The sequence below is a fragment of the Cryptomeria japonica genome, chromosome 2 (assembly GCF_030272615.1).
Source record: "Cryptomeria japonica chromosome 2, Sugi_1.0, whole genome shotgun sequence".
NCBI lineage: Eukaryota > Viridiplantae > Streptophyta > Pinopsida > Cupressales > Cupressaceae > Cryptomeria > Cryptomeria japonica.
This window is the reverse complement of record NC_081406.1, coordinates 397,624,940-397,647,765: the sequence shown is the minus strand read 5'-3', so window position 1 is coordinate 397,647,765 and position 22,826 is coordinate 397,624,940. Positions and strand designations below refer to the sequence as shown.

The 22,826-nt window shown below is 39.6% G+C and overlaps 1 protein-coding gene across 1 annotated transcript in view; it reads left to right on the top strand.

The window, feature by feature from the left end:
* The first annotated feature begins 3,556 nt into the window (after nucleotides 1–3,556).
* LOC131064459 (glutamate receptor 3.3) overlaps nucleotides 3,557–22,826 on the top strand; it is a 183,087-nt gene continuing 163,817 nt past the window's right edge. The window contains exon 1 of the mRNA XM_057998608.2: nucleotides 3,557–3,932. The gene's annotated coding sequence lies outside the window, so the exon portion shown is untranslated. The remainder of the gene's footprint in view (nucleotides 3,933–22,826) is intronic.

The window sequence follows — 22,826 nt, the reverse complement described above, 5'->3', positions numbered from 1 at the left end:
GATAGAATCATTGTGCGAGAAAACGCTGACGAAAAACGTCATGCTAGAGCTCGTGACATTTTTTCTCAAACTATTCAATCTCCCAAAACACCAATAGTTGACATGATTCCATTTTCTCCTAAGCAAGATGTTGAACCTAAATCTCCAAATCATAAGTCACGAAAAACATGTGATGGTTTTACTTCTATTCATTTTAGAGCTCCTCTTTCTATAAATATTGATGAAGAAATAGGTGAAAATGTTATTCATGATGGCAATACAACTCCTAATGCTTCTAATAGTGAATATGAATAGGTTGATGTTGACAAACATTTATTTGTAGAATTTTCAAAAGCCTTGATCCTAGCTCCTCAAATCGAACAAAGTGACTTGGCACATGCGCATAGTCCTTGTTTGGATCTTGTGATAGCTCCATCTGTTGTGCTCGATGTCGCTCCTCTAGCATGTTTCCCGCCTTCCAGAAATAGTGATCAACAATATCAGGAGGTGGATGTCATACTAGACTAGTTGCATTAGCACCATAGATCCTCTACCTCTCTCCTTTCTTGCTCTTTTGTGATAATTCTTCTATGTGTATCCCTGTTCTTCTATTTGTTGTCCCTAGTGATGTCTACTTGAGGACGATGCAAGGCATTGAGATATCTTTTGGTCTCTTTCATGTTGACTCAAAAGACATATGTTCCCTTTCTTTGGGGAATGAGGACTATTCTATGCATATATACATGATATACATGAGTTATCATACACATACTGACCCCACAAAAAGAAAATCCACCTCGTGCTTTGTGTTCATTATCCTTGGGTTTATTCCTCGATTGGGGGCTAAATCCTTGTGATAACATGCTCCCTCTCTTTCTCTCCCTTGGGTGCATCCTACCTTAAAGCAATCACTCCCGATAAGGCGTGCACAATCGCTTTAATGTGGGGGCATACACTCCGCTCATATTTTCCTTCTTGATACTTGGAGTTACTTAGTGAACTTGGTTTTCTTTGTAATTTTTGGTATCCTTGCTTTTCATGACTCATAGTGAGGGGAACCTTACTACTTGCAGTCATGGTTCTCTCCCTCTTGATCTTCCCTTTTACTTTGTCAATCGAAGTCGTAAGATCCTTAGTCCACTGGGGGCTTGGTGTATCTTGCCTCCTTGACATGGTGAAAGTCTTTCAATCTTATTTCCTTTTACTTTACTGGTAGTATTAGCGTACGCTTATACTCCTGCTAAAGTGGGGGCTACAATGTAGCTTCATAAAATTGCAACCCTTGCATTTTTCGACCGCATTTGGGTCTTTGCATTGGCGGATGAATCCCTAAGCCTGATTGGAGACCCAAGACATGCTCAAAACATCAAAAAATTGCATTTTCTACCACCCCGCATTGCCTATTGTCAATGTCTATCCTAAATTAGGGTAGGATAGGGGCGTGATGCCCCTGTCCCAACCCTATTTTGGGTCTCCCTTGATCAAACTTTGCATTGGGATTGTCAATTGTGAGCGGGAATTGTTTTTCCTATGTCGGCCTAAGATAGAAAATTAGCTAAATACCCCTAATTGGAAAGTATATAAGGAGCATTTCCCCTCCTATTTGCAAAAAAAAAGTTCAAAAAAGAAAAGTCAAGCGAAAATTAATTTCATGAGCATAGCGACGATAAGCGACAACAAGTTGATCTTAAAGCGCAATCAAACATTCAAGCATCTAAGCATCCATTGAGCATTTCAAGTCTCCTTTCAAGGCTAGGTGTTGCATTCAAATCAAGGATTCAATCATTGAAGAGGAGATCTCTATCAACATTCAAGACATTATATTCCACATATCCTTTCAAACAATTCTATCAACATTTCAATTGCATCCTCTCTTGAGGTGGATTCTACTTTAGACATTTCTTTTCATTTACTTGCAAGTATTTTCAATCACTTGGTTAATTCCAAAATGGGGTTTGACTTGAAGGCAAACACCCAATCCCAACAACATTTTCCTCTCTTTTCTGTGTGTAGGTTGCAGGTGCGCAACTGTAATTGCAGGTTTAGGATTCATTTTCAGAGATGAAAAACCCTTTTCGGCGCGCGGATTTTTCGGAGGACCAGGTGCAACTTCAACCCGGTCCTGACAACTTTTGCTCAAATTTGCAGGGAGACTTCGTCTGGACATTTTTTAGCTAATTCTAAGTGCACAGCTTCATCCCGCATCTCTATCTCAAGATATAATTGCTTCTTTGTCATCTTTACACTTAGTCTCAATTCGCTTAGTTCAACTTGTCTATTTTAAAAGAGGTTTACTTTACTTTCCAAATTCATTGTCAATCCTACAATTCACTTAGCATTCAATCTCTTTCCATAGGGATTGGATCTAGTGAATTCAACCCCCCTCTTTTAAATGTAATGTGCGTGAGAAGTTGAAGGGAATCCTTTGTGAAACTTTCACCCCTCTTTTGAGGGGAGTAAAGCTTTCCACTTGATCTCCCCTCATCACTTTTCACCACATTACAGAAGGCAAAGTTATCATTTCCCATATCCAGACCTAATATTAACTTTACTTTTGATCTGATAAGTTAGAGGGACTCACCATTCCTATACTCCAGTGGCAAGTTGTAGAGGCGTATCCAACATGTGCTATTGGGAGGAGAATTCAATTTAGTGTTGAAATTACACTCCTATTTCTGTAGAAAAATTAGATCATCTTCGCATTTCCATGGACATACATCCAAAATTACATTCTTATCTATTTCAGATCCAAATTCCACAATAAATAAGTGTTTGGGTATAAAACTTACAATAATCGCATTCTTCCAGTTATGTGCAATCCACAATCGAATCATATCCTGCTAGGGTTGCAACCAATAAATATGGTAATGATCATTGTCTAAGCAAGAGTCTTTGGCTTCTTTATCAACAATAGGAGATACATCAATATCGCATACAACAATGGGAGCTTCAATAGAATCTATTACTATAGTTTCTATATTATATTATAATTATTAATAGTACTTTCGTAAGATGAGAATTATAAATAGTATATCATAAATATAATTAAAATAACATAATTTTATAATAATAATAATAATAATAATAATTTAAATTATAAATTAAGTATAAATTAAACTTTTTTATTATAATTATAATAAAATAATATTTTAAATTAAATTAAGATTAAACTTTCCAAAGTATATATTTTCATTATAATATTTATGTTATAATTATTGATAGTTTTTTATTAAAGTAAAAATTATAATTAATATTATAAAAATATATTTAAAATTATTATTTAGCCTCTTTAAAGTGCTCCATCATTGCTCGCTCCCCCTAACACATGCTTGGTTCCAGCCAGCAACTGATTGGTGTTGCCAACCGCACCTATCTCTAGAAATGAGTGGGTAATCATAAATAAAATTACTTTATTTAAATTCATAATAAATAATTTTATTACAATATTTATATTTCTTTCAATCTATTAGATGACATTTATTTAAACTACTATATATTTTTTTTAACTATGTAGATCTAAATAAAAATGTATTGAATGAATGAAAGTATGTATGCTTGCCAAACAACTTATGGGACCCAGAGATGGTCAGCAAAGCAAAAACATGCAGAACACAATTTAAATGCGTAGATAGCCCAATTTAAGTGCATTCCATAATTCTGTTTAATTGCAAGGCATTTAGAAAACTTAACCAGACAGCGGTGTACGTCAAAACACTATATAAAATCGGCATATATACCAGACTTCGTGTGGAGTAAAGCAATAATAGCATTTTCTAGCCGCCGAAATGCTAGTCTTTTTTCGAAATGGACCCTGTGTTCTTTTTGACCATATTGAGCTTCAAACAATTCCGTTTCCTCCAACTTTCACAACGTTTAAGTTTTGTCAGTTGGTGAGAAAACGAATGAGTGAAGAAGGAAGTTTTGGTTGAATCTTGGCTCTCATAGCGACTCAGGTACAATTCTATTTGTTTTGCGCAATTTCAATTTCTTTTGCCTTGTAATATGCAGTCGTTCAATTTCTTTTGCCTTGTAATATGCGGTCGTTTAATCAAAATAAACGCCATATCTGTACTGATAACTATCACTCCCAGAATACATTACTTGCCTTTTATTTCTACCAAATGTAAAATTTAGGCTTCCAGACTGTAATCTTAATCAAGTACAATAATGAAAAAAAGTTATACTAAGCGGAATGAAAAATAATATTTCGAACGCATTAGGATTTTTTCGGTGAAAACTTTAAGACTAACAGATCTCAATTAACATGTGCTTAAATGGATAAACATCACATAAGTACCTAATCAGCCATACCTTAGGAACGGATGAATCCAAACGGAAGTCAATACAAGCTGGATACATAAAAGATCAAACTAGGCTAGCAAAGCTTTTTAATTATTATGTTTTAAAAATTCTAATTAGTCCTACATGTTGGACTTGTACCAGTTTTTTTGTTTCTTGTGGCCCTGCCCTTAGTAAATTTGTCATCCTTGCAGTAGATAAGACTTCACAAAATGACAGATTACAGTCTAACATCGAGAAAATCTTGAAAATGAATTAGCATTGGATTTAATCTCTTAATTCGCTTGATCACGTTCTATGGACTTTGCGGTATGGAAAAAAATACTCCAAGTCATAGTATAACCCTACTTTTATCTTCCTATCGTTCCCTTATGCTTTTATCATATACTTTGCCAGTAACTGCTTGTCACCGGTCACGGTCACGGTCACTTAAGATGTTGCTTTATGTCTCTATTATTGTTGGGTAACCGGGCCCATCGCTGCTCCCCTTCGCATTATCAAGTGCCTTCAACTGAAAATATGTAATGTCCCCACTTTGAAATAGAATTTTATAATAAATAATAATAATATTATAATATAAAAAAATTAAAATAAATTTTTAATTATAATGTAAAATAATATATTTAAAATTTAATTAAGTTAATGAATGGTCAAAAAACACGGAAGGAAAAGTTGTGATTCCCTCAAACATGGGCTATAAAAGGGAGAAGAGAACCTCATTTGAGAAGGGGGATGATTGTGGAATCAGAAGTGCAGATCTGATTCAAATAAGAAGTGCAGATTTGATCATGAAAGGTTGTGTCCCTTTTCAAAGGGCAGATATAATAAAGAGTCCAACTCTTTCAAAGGGTGTTAATGGTGGACATGGCATGTCTATTGCTAAAGGGCATACATGATGAAAAGTTGTGACTTCTCCCTCACATTGAGAGATATAAAGGAAAGGAATCAAAAGCATACAGCGACATCACCATGGATCAGATTAGATCAGAACTGTTATTAAGTTACATGTAGTAACATCTTTGTTTTTGGTGGTATGCATGGGGATGAGCTGAATATGTATGCTTAATATATGAAGCTTGCTAATGTTCTTATGCAGAATTTAATAGTAATATTAATATAGACTACAATATGTATTACAATTTAATAATGCCTTTCTATCTCTAACTGTTCATATGACGATTAAGTAAATTATATGATGGAGTCTATAATACCTTTCAATCTCACCATCCAATCATGGAGGGAGAATACAAGGAAGCAAGACAATTAGGCTCCGGCAGGTACGCCAAGTTGATGAGGTCCTTGATGCTCTTGGGCTTGTTGGAGAGGGATAGACTTGAGGTGCCTTGGGTGATTCTCCTTGAGCTCCATAATGGGAATTGGTGTAGGGAGAGAAAGGGTTGTTGAATCCTTCAAATAACTATGCAATATATAAGAATGCTGAATATATAGTCTATCAAGGCATGATGGAAATGTTGACTAATTTGTTGTGCAGGGTTTAGACCAAGCTTAGTTGACAATAGTGCCCCTCTATTGTAATCACTATCCACTTAAATTGTGATTCGAGGTCAAAATATAAGAGAGTCCCATTAGGGGACATTATGAAATAGCTTCACTTGTCCATGATGTGGTATTGGTCAGTGCATTTCTAGTTGTTTACTTGGATTGCTTAGTATTGTCCATGTCATCTAAAGGCCTCCTTCCTTACATTGACAAATGCATGGGGCAACTTTGTATTCATTTAAAATGCCTCATTATAAACCCGATGGCTTTAAATTTCATCAAGATCAGTCAAGGTCATATCGAAGATTAGCCGTTTGCATTGGATGGATGAATGAAAGATTTTAATAATGTCCATGAGGCCAAAGCAGCCATGAGGACCCAAGAATAGCACAAAACCCGTAAATGGTAGGGCCCCAAAGTCTTAAGCAATTTGTAACCTCCTTTCTAGATTTTTTCTTCAACAATGAATTTTTTATCAATAAGTTCATTGTTTTTCCCAGCTTTGCATCTTCAAACAATGTGCTTAGATTGTTAGTTTTCAAGATGTCCTCATAATTGATGCGAATGTTGCTATATGCTGAGTAGAACACGATGAAATGCCATTCTGGCATATTCTTTTTTTTTTCACTTCTCTTTAGGTATCATCCATCTACGTGTTTCACATCTCAAGTGATGAGAACTCATCCTTAGTTGGGCAATCAACATTTTTGCTCACTATCTCAGAATAGTTCCTGCCAAAATATACTCATGAATCTACTATCTCGATCATTGACAATGGTCTTGAGAAGACCATGGAGACGAAATACCTCATGAAAGAATAACTCTGCCACCTATGAGGCGGTGAAATTGGCTGCAAGAGGAAATAAGTTTTCATACTTCGTCAATCTATTAACAACCACATATATGCAATCCTTCCCCTGAACTCTCGGAAGATCCGTAATGAAATCCATCAATATACCTTCCCACTTCTGCTCTGGAATAGGCAATGGCTGCGAAAGTCCAGCTAGCAAACTATGCTCTGACTTGTTCTATTGACAAGTCACACACTCGTGAATGTAGCGTAGGACATCATCCTTGAGACCCTTCCATGAGAATCTCTCACAAACCTGCTTGTATGTCTTGAAGTAGCCAGGATGTCTCGTAGTGGTGTATCATGAATGGCACGTAGAATATTTTCCTTTAGCTTCGATCCAAGAACTAAATAGATTCTATTCTTGTAGTATATCACATCATCAATCACAACGTACCTGTCATCTTGGACCTGTCCATCCATAACCTCACATGCGAACTGATTTTTGGAATACTCAACTAAAAGTTGAGCTGAAATCTCACTCATGGAACAAAGGGCAGCAACTGAAGGTGTAATGTCCCCTTCTTCGCAGTGATTAGTTTAGTGGTCCATTGGCCTATTCCGGAGACCCGTAGGCTATTTGGAAAGGAGAATTAGGGTTTCAAACTTTTGTGGAGTTCTGCTCGAGCTTTTTAGGGTTTACTAGGAGGGAATTATTCAGTTCTATCTATGGTTTCCTTTTGGGTTTTTCATGAGCTCTAGGGTGGTATAACATGCATTTGATTCTTTGGTGAAGTGAGAACTTACTATTTTTAGTAAGTTAGGGTTTGGCTGTTTGGATGATGTTGTCTTACTGAGCTTTCCAAGCTCTTTCTCAGGGTGCGAAGATCATGTTTTTCGGAGGAGTATTTCATGACTTACTATTTTTAGTAAGTGGCAGTATTGAGCAATTCTATTTTTAGCAGTTTGGACAGGGTCCTAATCCTATAGCACTTCAGTGGTCTTCATTGCTCAACTTCATCTTGGATTTTGTTGATAATCAGTATTGGAGTCATAAGTGATTTAATTAAATATTATTTCCTTATCCTAAGGTTTAATATTTAATTATTTTATTACTGATTAATGATATATTGGGCGACTTAGGAAAATACATGTTTATATCTAATATCAATGTTATATTTTCCTAAGTTAGGCATTGAAATTTGGAGAATGCATTAAGTTATTGTTGAAGACTTAGGCAAGTTCGAACTTGTTTAATTATTGGTTAAAATGCAACTTGGGCGCCCACCTTAGAAAATGGAATGAAATGTCATTTGGATGCCATATGTTAGTGAAATGAAATGAAATTTGGAGAGGTGAATTTGTGAGCATTTACATTTGAATTTCAGAGGGAAAAAACTATAAATACAGGTGCTTGGCCTCCCATTTGGATATCTTATGAATTTGCATTGTTATGCTGTCGAATTGGCGATTGAAAAATCTGAGCTTCGAAGTGTGGCTTCCTAGCTAAGTCTCAGTTTCGTACTTGCAAGATAGTACCTAGCTGTGTCTATGTATTTCCAGTGCTGTTGGTGAGTGAGTTACAGATTGTGGAGTGTTTTGTGTGAGATTGGAGTGTTTTTGGGTTGCTGGTCGCGGAGCTGTTGAAAGTGTATTTTGCTCATACCTCTTGGCCAAGCGATTCCATCATTCTAGGTACCGGCTCATCCTTCCTTCCTACCACTGGCAATACATCTTGTAAGTTCTTAGCATCTTCTTTTGTGTTTGGAATTTTATAATGGAAATCGAACTTTCCAGGTTAGGCGTGGGGTTTAGTGAATGCATTGGGAAGTGTGCTAAATAAATATGGGTGTTTTGATGGCTTCCTTTGGGTTTGTTTTCATTGTAGCTGGTATAGCATTAGTTTAGAACTGATTTTGGGTGAATTGGGTAAGTAATGAGAGAGTTATGAGCGTTTTAGTGAATCCATAGGCTGTTGGTTTTGCAATTCCAGCCTGCAGATTTGATGTTAGCAGAAATTTCATGCTTAGTATTTAGATGTTCAACATTACTCTCTTCTCACACTATCTTGATTATTGTAAGGTTAAGTAGTAGTACTACTAACCAATTCTGGCTTGTAACTCTCACCCCGCTGAAAAGTGGAAGAGGCTGGCTTGCCGCCTATTTTCAAGTAAATTGTAATTCAGTCCTCCCGCTGCATAAGTGGTCGAGTGATGCCTGATTGTAATGGTCCTCCTGCTACATAAGCGGTTGAGTTGAGATTGTTTTGTAATTTCAGTCCTCCCGCTGAAATATCCCGGTCGAGTGATTTGTGCCTTTGTGTGTTCCTCTTGGCTGGTTCACCGCCAAGTCTCTTGTTGTCCCGCTGGATAAGCAGAAGGGGCTGGCTTGCCGCCCAGTATTGTATTCCACTTCTTCTTTTAGCAGATTTCAGATCTAACGATCCCCTCTTCACCGTATGCTCTCACCTTCCCATATTGGGCACTTGGTGATTAGAAAGTGGAAGGGTTGCTTTTTCAGCAAGTTTCAGTTTACGCTTTCTAACTTTAACGGGTTATCTGTTTGTGGATGATTATTATTGGCCTAAAAAACCAAAAAAAAATTACTGGGATATTACAGAAGGCCGCCTGGAAAGTGCATTAGCAACAACATTTTTCTTCCCCTTGACAAACTCAATGTCAAAATCATATGCCTGAATCTTGTTGACCCATTTCCGTTGGCGCTCATTAAGTTCTTTTTGTTCCAAGAAGTATTTCAAACTATTGTGGTCAGTTCTCACCACAAACCTCCCATCCACTAAGTACTGTCGAAACTTCGCCAAGTCATACATAATGATGAGCATCTCCTTATCGTAGGTGGAGTACAATCTCTCATTGTCCCTCAATTTCCTACTCTCGTATGCAATGGGATGGCGGTTTCACATAAGCACCACTCCTATGCCACCTCCTGATGCATCACTCTCTAGAACAAAGGGCTGAGAGAAGTCTGGAAGAGCTAGGACAGGACATGGACTTAACCTACTTGAGCCTATCAAATATACTTTGTGCCTCATCTGTCCAACTAAAAGCACCCTTCGGTGTAAGATTTGTCAAAGGGGCTGCTAGTTGTGAATACCCCTTCACAAACCTCTTGTAATATGCACATAATCCTAGGAAACGACACAACTTTGAAACATTCCTAGGTGGTGGCCAATCTAGCATTGCTTGTAACTTCTCCTGGTGAACTTCACTCCATCTGCACAAATCGTATGTCCCAAGTATAATATCTCTGTAAGTCCAAATTCATATTTAGACATCTTGGCAAACAGAGACCGAGCCTCCATAATACCAAGAACCTCATCCAAATGCCTCATGTGCTCCTCCCAGGTTCTATTGTATCGGAATGTCATTGAAGAATACAAGCACATACTTACGCAGTTGCTTATTGAACACATGATCCATGCACGACTGCAACGTAGCAGGTGCGTTAGTGAGACCGAATGGCATCACTAAAAACTCATAGTGTCTATAGTGGCATCCGAATGCGGTCTTATGGATGTCCTCACAAATACAGATTTGATAGTATCTTGATCGAAGATCAATCTTCAAAAAATACATTGCCCCATGGAGCTCATTTATTAGCTCATCTATGCACGGAATCGGATACCTAGTTTTAATTGTTTTCTTATTGAGTGCACAGTAGTCAATGCACATGCGCATAGTGCCATCCTTCTTCATCAACACCACAAAAGAAGCGAAGGGGCTAGAACTAGGCTTGATGAATCCCATGTCCAATAACTCTCGGATGGTCTTCTCTATCTCATCCTTAAGTGCCTTAGGACGACGATTAGGGATAGTAATCATGGGTTTGGCGCCCTCCTCTAGCTCTATCATATGCTCAAACCCACGGTCAAGAGGTCTACCAGAAGGAAGGTCTCCAAACACTATGTTGTGCTTGTCCAACACTGTCTGGGTATCTACATGAAATGCTGGTCTATCGTCTGAAGAAGGTGACTTGGATGAAATGGAACACTCCACAACCCAAGCAACATCCCCATGCCTGAAAATAGACTCCATCCTGTGTGTTGAAACTACAATAGGTTTGCCATCAGAGAGAGCCTTCGGCACAACCTTCTTGCCATCCGCTATGAAATCCAACTCCATTCGCCTAAAATCCTAAACATATCTGCCAAGCGATTGAAGCCACTGGATGCCAAGCACTGTGTCAATCTCACCAAGACCCACAACATAGAAGTCATCGGTCAAAGTGTAATCACCCATCTGAATACAGAGTTGTGGGACCCTCCTAGTGCAACGCATAGAAAACCCATCTGCAACTGTCACACTAAAACCCGAAAAATCCTTTGCCCGTAGCCCACGCTTAGCAACCAAACCCTCGTCAACAAAATTATGCGTGGCACCACTGTCCACAAGGCAAGTTGCACGCTGTCCCTTAATCACTCCCTTCAACCGAAAGGGATGGATCCTAGGGACTCTTGAAAGTGTAGCAATAGTGACCTTGGACGTATCCAAAGTCTCATCCTCTCCAAGCTCTATCCGTGGAACCTCCTGCTCATCATCACCATGGGTGTCCTTAGATCCTGTATCTTGTGTGTGCTCATCATCTACATTTGAATAAACCTCTATGAGATGTGCTTTGCCTTTCCCAAGGCATCTGTGTTCGGGCTCCCAAGGTTCCTTACAGGAGAAGCAAAGCTTCTTCCTCCTCAACTCATTTCGTGTCTCTGGATCCATCCTAGGAGGAGGTGGTGTACCCCTATGCTTTGTAGAAGACCTTTGATTAGGCTTAGAGCCTTTGGAAAACTTCCTATTCGAGTGATAAGAAGTGGGTGGTGGTGTGTTGTCTAGGTCCAGGGTAATCTGTATAGACTCATGTAGGGTACTAGGCTTAAGAGCCTTGATCAGTCCTCATAGTCTGTCATGTAACCCTCAACAAACAACATCACCACACATATGGCGGGCATCTCAAGAACCATCACTAAAATGTGTTGAAAACTTGAAACTCATTGATGTAAGTTTCAATGTGGCCTGTTTGTCTCAATAGTGCTAGATCCCTGTAGTACAACTCCACGTCCTTGCGATCAAATCTAGAGATCAACTACTCGGTAAACTCGGATAGGAGTGTATAAGTCCATGGTTTTGGGTGACCAAACCATGGTGCCACCAATCGCAAGCCACGTCCTCTAGATCCAACATTGCAAACCATATGGCCTCGTCCTTAGGCATAGGCTTAAGCGACAAGTATATATCCAACTTGTGCACCCAAGCACGTGCACTCATCGTCCCACTACCATCAAAAGTAGACAAAGAGAGATTGTTGGTACTCTGTAGGTCACCGTTCCATTGCTGACGGGGGTGTCTATCATTCCGCCTCATGCTGTCTCTGTGCTATGAACAGTACTAGTGGAGAGGGAATGCCTCTCTCACATGAGTAGGTAGGTGGGCCCACTCATCATTGGCTGCCATCACCATATCCTAAAATGCAACGCCCTCCTGTGGGTCAATTGGGGGTGGCGCATCTCTAGGAGGGAAATGAGGCTGCATGGGTTTGTCTACTGTCCAAGTATGAGCCTTGTCATGTCTATGGGAAACATGAGCATTGTCAAACGATGATGGAGCTCTACTATTGCCACGACTGCCAGCTGTAGATGTTGACTTGTCATGCCTGCCACGCTTATCCCTATGGTGTCCCAAATCCAATCTGTCCAATGTATCTTGTAACCTGTCAAGTGCTTGCACAATCCTAGGCTGAGCATTAGCCAAGGTTCTCATCACCTCATCAGGGTCAGGGTGGTTTTGTCTATGATTAGGGCTCCTACTACCCTCATGATGATCACGCGTATCTGCTGTTGATTTTATGGTCAGACTGATAACAAAGAACATAAAACAATAAACACAATACACATAACACAGTAGTACCCTAGGAAAACCTTCCTCTTGGAGGTGAAAAATCCAGCAACAATTATCTCAGTTTATATTAGATCAAACATAGTAGCACAATTACAACATTCCCATGCTAGGGCAGACTTATCTGAAATGCTATGACCTTGACAATCCTTCAAATGCAGATTGCTGTCACTGTAACTTCATTTGGCAGCACTGAAAGATGTTCGCTCAGCTTGGAATACAAATTCGCCAACCTTTAGACAGATTCAGGAACCCTAGGTGATTCTCCTAATCAAGAGATAATTTGCTGATCTCTATCAGAAGTAGATCGCTGCTTATAATCAGAAGTAGTTCGCTGCTAATTGATTGTGATTTGATCTCAAATCACCTTGCATATATAGGTGACTTTGCCCTCAATAGGCCTCTAGTCGGCCTTGCATATTTTGGCGCCAAGAATCATAATTACATTATGAATTACAAGTTACACATATAGGTCAGGACCTATTGCAAGTTACATCATATTTACAAGTTACATGAATCGCCCCAAATGAGGCTAGACCAATACATTACAAGTTACATCATCTTGCCAGACCTGAATCGGATCATAGTGCCCAACATAAGCATTAATTTGTTGCCCTTTATCATGGCTAAGGCCGACATGCCACTTAGCCATCTAATCATGCTAGGTCGGCCCTAGAAGGACCCGACCTAGCTACAACAACAACATCTGCACATGCTGGGACACCGATATTAATGGCTAACTGACGGGGTCCTCTCTTACGGGTGTAGTATTTGTAAGGTCCAAACTGTCTGTGATGCATGTAATAAGCCACAAAACCCTCAGGCTTGCAGGGTCATGGCTTTGATACCATTGAAAGATCCCCGACCCAATCTTTACCAGATTTGATCCCAACTCTGATGTTTTTTGTAATTGTTGTTTGCTAATAAAGTCTTTGGCTAGCGTATGATGAAAATGGTTTTGACTGATTTTCTTGTTTTGGTTTGGGTTTTGAGTGTTTTTGAATGATTTTTGAATGCTAAATGAAAGAAACTGCTGATACAAACTAGAATAATGCATAACACACAAAGAAGAACAAATAAGATGACTTTCTTTCACTTAAATGGCCGATGTACATACCATTAGCTGAGCATATAGTTCTGATACAAACCTTCACTATTCCTCTTATGTTTCTCTATTACTATTCACTTTTTACTATTCCCTTAAGGCCAACTTTAATATTTCAATTTTAATCATGGATTCAACCCCAAAACTCCAATCTGAAAGGCTCGTAAAGTTCCCTTTTGAGCTCCACAACCCCCGGTTGGGTCCCCAAACCACACTGCTGACCTACGAGACCCTAATAGTAGGGAAACCTCCACTAAAGTCTTAGATGCCTAAGGAAGGGACATCACAGAAGGGAGATGCAGTAGATTGGTTCCCTCAATTAAGTAGACCACCCCAAGTTGGATGGACTGGAGGTCGTGCCACTTGTGGGCCAACGGGTTGAATTGTCTTGGTTGGATGTTCCGCGCCTTTGGGCATAATCGTGTAGAACAGTCTCTCGGTGCCCTATTGTGCTTTCCCATCGATTCCCTAATATGATTGGGTATTGGGAAAGAAGCTATAGTATGGATCCAAGTGCATTTAAGTGATGGTGTTTATCAATAGAAATCATCATGATCATTTCATTGATGTTAATTGATTATTTCTCTTCAATAGCTATTATTGAACCTAGTTATAGGATACTCTTTGTAAATAAGTTGCATTGTTGGAATTGTAAATTTGGACAAAAATTAGGTATATCCGAAAAGGGAACATTACATTGGTATTAGAGCATTAATCTTGCCAGCCTACGAGAAAAACCTACTTTAAATATTGTTAAATTAGGAATTGGCAAGGAAACATAATAGGGAGATGCAGGAGTACGGGTTCACTCAATTAAGTATACTATCCATTGAGTTGGATTGGTTGTGGGACAAGGGGTTGGATTGACTTGGCTGGTTGTTCGACACTCTTGGGCTTAGTTGTGGAGGATAGTCTCCTGATGCCCTATTGTGCTTTCCCCTCAAGTTTCTAATATGGTTGGTTATCAAGAATAAGCTATAATGTGCATGCTTTGTGTCTTATGTATTTGTGTGTATTTATGTGTATTGCTCTCCACCTTACTTGTGTTTATGCTTCATGCCTTACATGTATGCTTCTTGCCTTGCGTGTATGTGTGTGTATTGCTTCCTACCTGTTGACGTGTATTTTATACACAATCATACACAGAATAAAATACCAATAGGCATCTTATCCTCTCTTGAGAAAATAGTCTCTAACTGCTGAAGATCTGCACAAAGGATCAGTTAGGTAGACTCCAAGGTTCTTTTAGTAGGGTCTCTACGTGTGGACAAGCTTTTAGTGGTATGATGTGATTTGCTGTTTCCTCCAAGGGGCCTTACGTATTCCAAAAGTTCAAAGATTTTCTAAACTAAAGAAACTTTCAAAAAATAGCAAAAGGAGTAGGGTTTAAAAGAGGTCTAATCTAGCCTAACCCTATGAATGACTTAGTATGGACGAGACTTGGCAAGATTCAACCAACTTCAATTTTGCCATAAGATAACAACTCAATTGAAATTAGTGCGATCTTCTAAGGTAATAAAATGATACTCAATACATCAAAGATCAAGGACACTACTACGAAGGTACATATCCAAGATACAATAATGATTGAAGATTAAGGAACTCAAAGTATTCTCCAGTCGACCACGCAAGGCGTTCCTACAATCAGCAAGAAGCTAGTGGTTTGGATTACGGATCCTACCAAATATCAAATCTCACACTTTGTCCTTCAAATTTAACAAGCTACTTTGATTGAGTACGATTCAAGTAGATCAAACAACCATGAAGATAACTCGAGAAATTTGCAACAAAACACCATAACTTCAATATTTTATTGATTTCCAAGTCATCATGTACAACAATTGCTTGAATTTCTCTCTTCAAAACTCAATCTTGCTACAAAATAAAATTGCTTCTAACTCTAATCTCTCTTACAATCAACTATTGACTCTTACTCTATTCCTCTATTATACTATTACTCAATGAAATGAAAAATGGGGGTATAAATAGCATCCCCAGTTACAATGAAAGGCCCAGATTGAAAGTAAATCAACGGACAAGATCATGACACCTAAACCCTAATTAGGGTTTGTTACAAATGACCTCCTTTTTATTGAACAATATTAAATACACAGCCAAATATTAAATTCGGCACAAAAACCTAGGAGGTATCAACCAATGAGAAATAAGATGTCATGTCATCTGTAACAACCTTTCATCCAGAATCTTATTCCCTTTCCAATTCTCTTTCTTAGCATATGCAATGAATTTTGTCACGATTCCTTCGATTTCTGTGATTGGAATCTCGGGAAGATTCTTCATACTCTCCTCTAAGTGGATGACCTGATCGAATGCATCTAGAAGAGCTGCGTCCCAAGTAGATTCAAGTTCCTTCGTTCTATCAATCAGGAGCATGGTGGCAAACATCTGATCATACTGCTCATCTGTAACATCTGCGTCCTTGCGAAAGATGATCTTGATTCTATCCTCAAATTCCTGCATATCCACATCTGTCTCGACCTCGATCCCTCTGCCAAGAATGGTACGAAGTACCTCAAATACTCTGTCTTGGATCGGATTGATCACTTCCTCAAGTTGGCCACATCTAACACTGATGTCCTCAAAGAAAACATTCTTCATATGGAGTAAGGTTGACCACTGGAACAAACTGTGAGAATCACCCTCCAAGATCCTCTCCTGCGCTAAAATTCTTCTTGATGTGTGTCTTATAACTCTCAAGACAGGAATGACAACGTCCTTGGTATGGGCAAATGCAGCTACTGTTGTCATCAATTTGTGGATTATCTCAAGAACTTGGATAGCCTGATGAATGACCTTCATCATCCTTGTAACAAACTCTATGGCCACTGTATGAGATCTATCCATCCAACTACATGTACGTTGAACCAGGTTCCTGAATCTCTCTGCTTCATTGATTGATTGAAGCGGCAATGCCTGCACTGGTGATCTAACTGGATCCTGACGTCCCAAAGGTTCATTGATGTGACTGAAATATGTCCTCCATGCACCTCTCTCTCTCTCAAGCTTTCTGTTCTTCTCCATTTCTTCTCTAAGCTTGTCTTTCAATGCCTCAAATGAATCGGTAGCATCATCTAAAGTCTGCTTTGTTGTAGGTGGTCCTAACTCAAAAGTCTGTATATCATATTCTTCTGCTAGGATCTCACCTTCATATTTGTCTGCTGCCGGTGTAGCTATCTGCAATTTCCTAGATCCAGTCTCATCTCGAATCATCTTGGACATCTTGGTAGCCTTCTTCTTCTCTGTTACTTCATGTGAACGTCCAACAAGGCTCTCTAAATCAATTGCATTGTCCTCGTCCTCTACTACGATCACCTTAGTCAATCTCTCTTTCAACCAATCTGGGATATTCGATCTTGTCTCTTGAACTTGAATCTCTTTATGCACCATTTCTTCTTCTCTGGGAGGAGATGTCATTTCATTATCTTCTTCTAACTCATAGTCTTGGAGAGATCCATCTGACGAAACATGCTGTGCCTGTCCTTCCTCCTGCCTGTCATTCTGTACCATAGACTCCATGGACTCTTCTACTTGAATTGTTCTATTCTCTGATCTAGAAGAAGTACCTGGTGCTTGATCTTTGTTGGCCCCTTGCTTTTTCTTGGAAGACTCTTTCTTTTCTGACCTTTCTTTTCTCTTCGAACCTCTTGGATGGAGATTGCTCTCACTGGCACATCGAAGGTTACCTTCACCTGAATTCCTAGGATTAGGATTGCCTTCACTCACACTGGCTCCACCTTCGGCTGATTTCTCTTCCAAAGTGAAAGACATAGCTATGCCTTGTTCTCTCAACTTCTGATGCTGAACGTCTACCCATCTGCGAGTACAAGACAAGACTGGTGCCATCAAAGCATCTAAATCCACGACCTCGGGCTCATTCCAATCCAACCTTATTGTTTTGCTTTCTCTATCATAGGAAGATTGGATATGTCTGCCATTGTCCTGAGCTTGGTCGGCCACTATGTAAATCTTGCATTTCCTGATGAAATCCAAAGGTAATCTAGAATGCATTTTCCGTTTCACCTCAAGATCATCTAGGAGGTTCATCATAAAATCTTCAATCTGGTACTCATGTCTAAATCTTCTGCCGACTGTCTCCTCTAAATGTCCATGTGGATCAAAGCTATTTCTCCAAGCAAAAGAAGAAAAAGAATACAAGGCTAACTCCTTCTCTGCGTCATCCATGGCTAAAACATTAGGACATACCTCAACTGAATTACCCAAAATAATAGGTACTTGGACTCCATTCTGATGTCTGTGCCTGAATGCCTTTGCATATGCTGCCAACTGTCTTGTTACTTCAAGTAACACAATTCTGTCTGTCGGATATCTCGGCAACATGTATGGTGGTAAAGGACATCCATGCACTCTAATGTAAGTGAATTTGGGAAACTGAATGAACCAAGCACCGAACCTCTTGATGAATTCCTGGGCATCCTGAGATAATCTGTTGTGAATCCCTCCTTGCAACGTCCTCGTGATGTTCATCGTGAAGGTGTCATTAACTAACTTGTAGTTTTTCCCTGGCGGATGATGCAAGTAGGCATAGGAATCACAAGCTCTGACCTCGCCGGGTCCTCTTCCAATCATTCCTCTGTGAGGTAGTCCTGCGTACTCAACACTCCTGATCAAAGCATAGATGACGTATGAACTCATGTGGAAGGACTTAGTAGCCCTGAGTCTCCTCAACTGTACGTCTAAGCAATGGCTAATCATCCTAGCCCAATGTATCGTACCTTTACCCTGAACAATCACCTGGATGAAGTAAAACATCCACTTCTCAAAATAGAAGGCATGAGGTGCTCCTGTAACTCGGTTGAGCATGGTAATCAAATCTCTGTACTCCTCCTGGAAATCAATCCTGTGCGGTGTGTTCGGGATCTTGCTTAGACGGGGACGACTCTTGAGTAGCCAGTTCTTGTTAATTATGCTTAAGCAAGCATCTGGATCATCATCGTACATTGACCTGGCTCCTTCTATGCTCTTGTATAACATGTCCCTGTGCTCTGGAAGATGGAAAGCTTCACTTATAGCTTCCTCTGAAAGGTACGCCAAAGTGTTTCCCTCATTGGACACGATCGTCCTGGACTGTGGATTATAGTGTCGGGCGCATTCGATCATCAACTCGTGGCACTGAATAGCTGGAGGAAAACCAGCCGCCTTAATGATGCCACTCTCTATTATTCTCCGGGCGACAGGTGATGGATTGCCAATGTAGGGGACCTCTCGAAACTTCTTCGTGCTAAAGTTCCCCAAGTTTGTATCTCCAATGTTGCTCCACTTTGACACGATCTTGGTCTCCACTTCTTCGGTCTTCTGATCTTCTTTCATGAGAGCTGAGCGACTGGTGGATGCTCCCGCCTTCGGGGTCGCCATACCTCAATAGAGAGCTAACTCTAGAATGCAAAAAGACAAAATTCGCCTAGGCCAAATTGAGGTATGAATGATCTTCAACGTTATCTCCTCAAGATATCAATTTCGCCACCTTTGTCTTCAATGTGATCTTCAAGTTCACCTTTAACGTGGTCTTCCACTCTCAGCAAATTCGCTCAAATGAAGGTCTTCAAATATCGCACCACCTTTGATTGCTTACGCCACCTTGGATGGAATTCGCACCTCTTCGAACACACTTCGCACTATCTTCGTTTTCCTCAATTCGCATGTAGAAGGATAAAATAATGATATGAAAATAATAGTTTTCACCCCCCTATATATAGCGCTTGCACCTCTCCATTTACTAAGGCCGACTTGGTAAAATATAACAATTTCAAACGATTTTTAAATGATTTTTTAATTAAATAACAAGGCCGACCTCCATGTATGAGCGCTCCATTCGATTTTTAATAATTAAATTCATTATTAATTAAATGCCTTCCGTTTTTTAATTTGTAAACTTCGATTTTAATAAAGGCAAAATAATTAATAAATGACTAACGCCATATTAAATGCGAATTTAATTGGATTTTCAAAACTTATCGGTTTTAGCATTTAAGGAAAATTTGAAATGTTTATTTGGCGCCAAAATTATGAAAATGAAGAGGACGTACCTCATCGCTCTGGTCCCCTGGAGAGGGACAGGAGCGATTTTCCATTCTGGACCATTCTTCTTCATATTTGCATTTCAAATTATATTCATCTGATAAAACATCTTCCTTTGGACCTCTTCAAATCGTCAAGTTGTTGAAATCCTGCAAGGACAAAACAAAATTTGATTTGTAGCTCCGGTCCTTCACTAAGGGACAGGAGCGATTTTGCTCCTGGAGGCACTTCTGTGCTCATGAAAATCTTCAATCTATATTCAATGGAAAGATCTTGCCTTTCTCCATTACTTCCAACTCGAAATTCATCTTGACTCTGCAGGGACAGTAAGATATTTGAAAACGAGCTCCCGTCCTTCACAGAGGGACAGGAGTGATTTTGCTCCTCCAGGCCAAAATATCATGATTTTACACATTTTAACACTTCACAAGGCGACAACAAGTCATTTCCAATGCCTCGGATCAAAATCAAAAAAGGTCAAAATTTGGTCAAAAATATTCAATCGGACAAAAATTCACATTTCATCTCCAACACTTAGACAAATTTAAGCTTTGCATCAAAATTCCAATTGAAAATAGACCATTCTGGCGAATTCATTGCATTCAAAATTAGCATCCTTCGAAAAGGAAGCTCAAAAGTCCTCAAAACGACTGGATTCTGGCCTGAAAAGATAGAAATGAAAACCCTAAGGGTTGACCCTAAATCCAGACAACTGACTGACTAACAAAATCCTAAAAACGAAGGCAAAAAACGAGGGAAAAACGAGCAAAAAGAGGGGGTCCCCATTTGCGATGGGGCGATGTGTGAAATGGTCACAACATCTGGCGACACCACTGAGAAATGTTGCAAAACATTTGGGAATCAATCTTTCTAAAGGAAAACTCAGAAAACCTCTCTCAACAAAACCAGGAGTTAAGAAACATTTACAAGAAGAGACCATCATATTGAGACAAAGTATCAAGTCCACAGTTACCCATGTGTGTGCAAATGCGTTAATTCCCCTCGACAAGGCAATCATGATCTTCAGGTTCCCCTGTGATAAGCTACGTAGTTCGTCTAAACTTCAAAAGCATCCTGGATAGAGCCTCGCTGCCAGTCGGACGTCCATAGTCCCGACGAGGTTATCGCCGCAAGCTCACGAATATTGCTCCATTGCCAGTCAGGCGTCTATAGCCCCGATGGAGTTACTCGTAAATTCCCTTTTAGCCAATTTTGATATTTCCTTTTAGCTCATCTCTTTTCTTTTGATTTTTCTCATTTTTTCATCTTTTCTTTTTATACTGCTTTTCAGTTCCGTCAATTCTTTGGCTCGTGAGTAGTGAAACTCACTAGGGTTTGAGGATTGCGGTGGCGCTGAAGCTAGACTTTAGATTTCACTGATCACAGCTTCGCCTGTAAACCATAATGACTCGGAGATTATAAGTGTGTGAAAATATAATAACTGGAGGACAAAATACGTGAGTTCAATAAGCTAATCTACTTCAATGCAAATACGTCCTGACTCAAAGCTTTATTAAAAGACACTCTCTTTGTAATTCCAAAAGACCTCATGATTTTCCAAATGCACCCAACAACCTAGCGGGAAGTCAGAGCGTTACATGACAAAATCACCCAATGTCAAATGGATACCCCTCAGGACAAAACAACTAACCCTAAACAAAAAACACCTAAACTAAGAACGAAAACAAAAAGCAAACCAAAGCGAAACGAAAAACAAACAAACGGAAAACAACGAAAGCAAACTAAACTAGCTATGTACAAGGGAAGGCCTTGGGCATTTTAGGACTGGAAATAATGTTTGAGATATCTCCCATTGACAGGCAACGGGATGTCCTCTCCTGTTAAAGTCTGCAACCTAAATGCATTTTCTCCCAATATCTCTGAAATTTGATAAGGGCCCTTCCAGAGCTTATCAAACTTATCATGTTCACCTCGTTTCTCATGTGCTTTGTCCCAATACAGGACGAGATCTGAAATTCGGAACGCCTTGACTCTTGCTTGTCGATCAAACCATCTCTTCACCACTCCTTGGTGTTTCGCAAAGTTCTCTAATGCTTGATCTCTCTTTTCTTCCAAGTTCATTAACTGCGTCAATCTGGCCTGCACTGCATCAGTATCTTCCATGTACTCCTGAATGAATCTTAAAGTCGGAATCCTGAGTTGCATGGGGAAGACTGGGTCTTGGCCATAAACTAGAAAATAAGGCGAAATGCCTAATGCGTTCTTTGTTCTGATTCTGTCAGCCCATAAAGCGAATCTTAACTGGGTATGCCATTCTCTTGGACTTCTCTCTAATAATTTCTTGATAACACTGAGCAAATTCTTGTTGGTAGATTCTGCTAACCCATTACCCTGAGGATAATAATTTGATGAAAACTTGAGGGTTATTCCGTACTCAAAAGCCCAATTTGAGAATCTCAATGATGTGAACGCCGATCCATTGTCGCAAACCAACGCATAAGGACATCCAAACCTTGTGATTATGTTCTCCTCCAGAAACTTGATTACAACTTCGGTAGAACAAACTTTAAGTGCTTGTGCCTCTGACCATCTGGTACAATAATCTGTAGCTGTAATGATGTACTTGTGTTGTGCTGAGGATGCGGGGTTGATAACACCGATAAAGTCCATTCCCCATTTGGCGAATGGTCTAGCTTCAATCACTGGATTCAGTGGCATGGCAGGATTTCTTTCTCTAAAAGCTGCGACTTGACATGTGTGGCAAGTCTTGATATGATTGAATGTATCTTTAAAAAGCGTAGGCCAGTAATATCCTGCTCTTAGGATCTGGTGAGCTGTAGCGAGGTTGGCTCCATGTCCGGTTCCAAACTTGGAATGGAAATGTTCAATTATCTGCTTTGCTTCATCTTTGTCAACACATCTCAGGTATACTCCTTCATAGTTTTTGCGATATAAAACAGATCCTTGAAGCATGTAATGTTGACACTTTAATCTTAGTGCTCTCTTTTGTGTAGGTGTCATATGAGCAGGACATCTGTGATTAAGCAAATATGTCACAATATCTTTGTACCATTCATCATGTGTGACATCTTCTAATTCATAAACTTGTTGAACTAATCCTGGTCCATCAATTGCCAATGTTTGCGCCAAGGCTTGCCCTCGGACAAGTTTCATGGGCTGTATCTCAATATCAAACTCTTGGATAATGGCGACCCACTTTCCTCTTCTC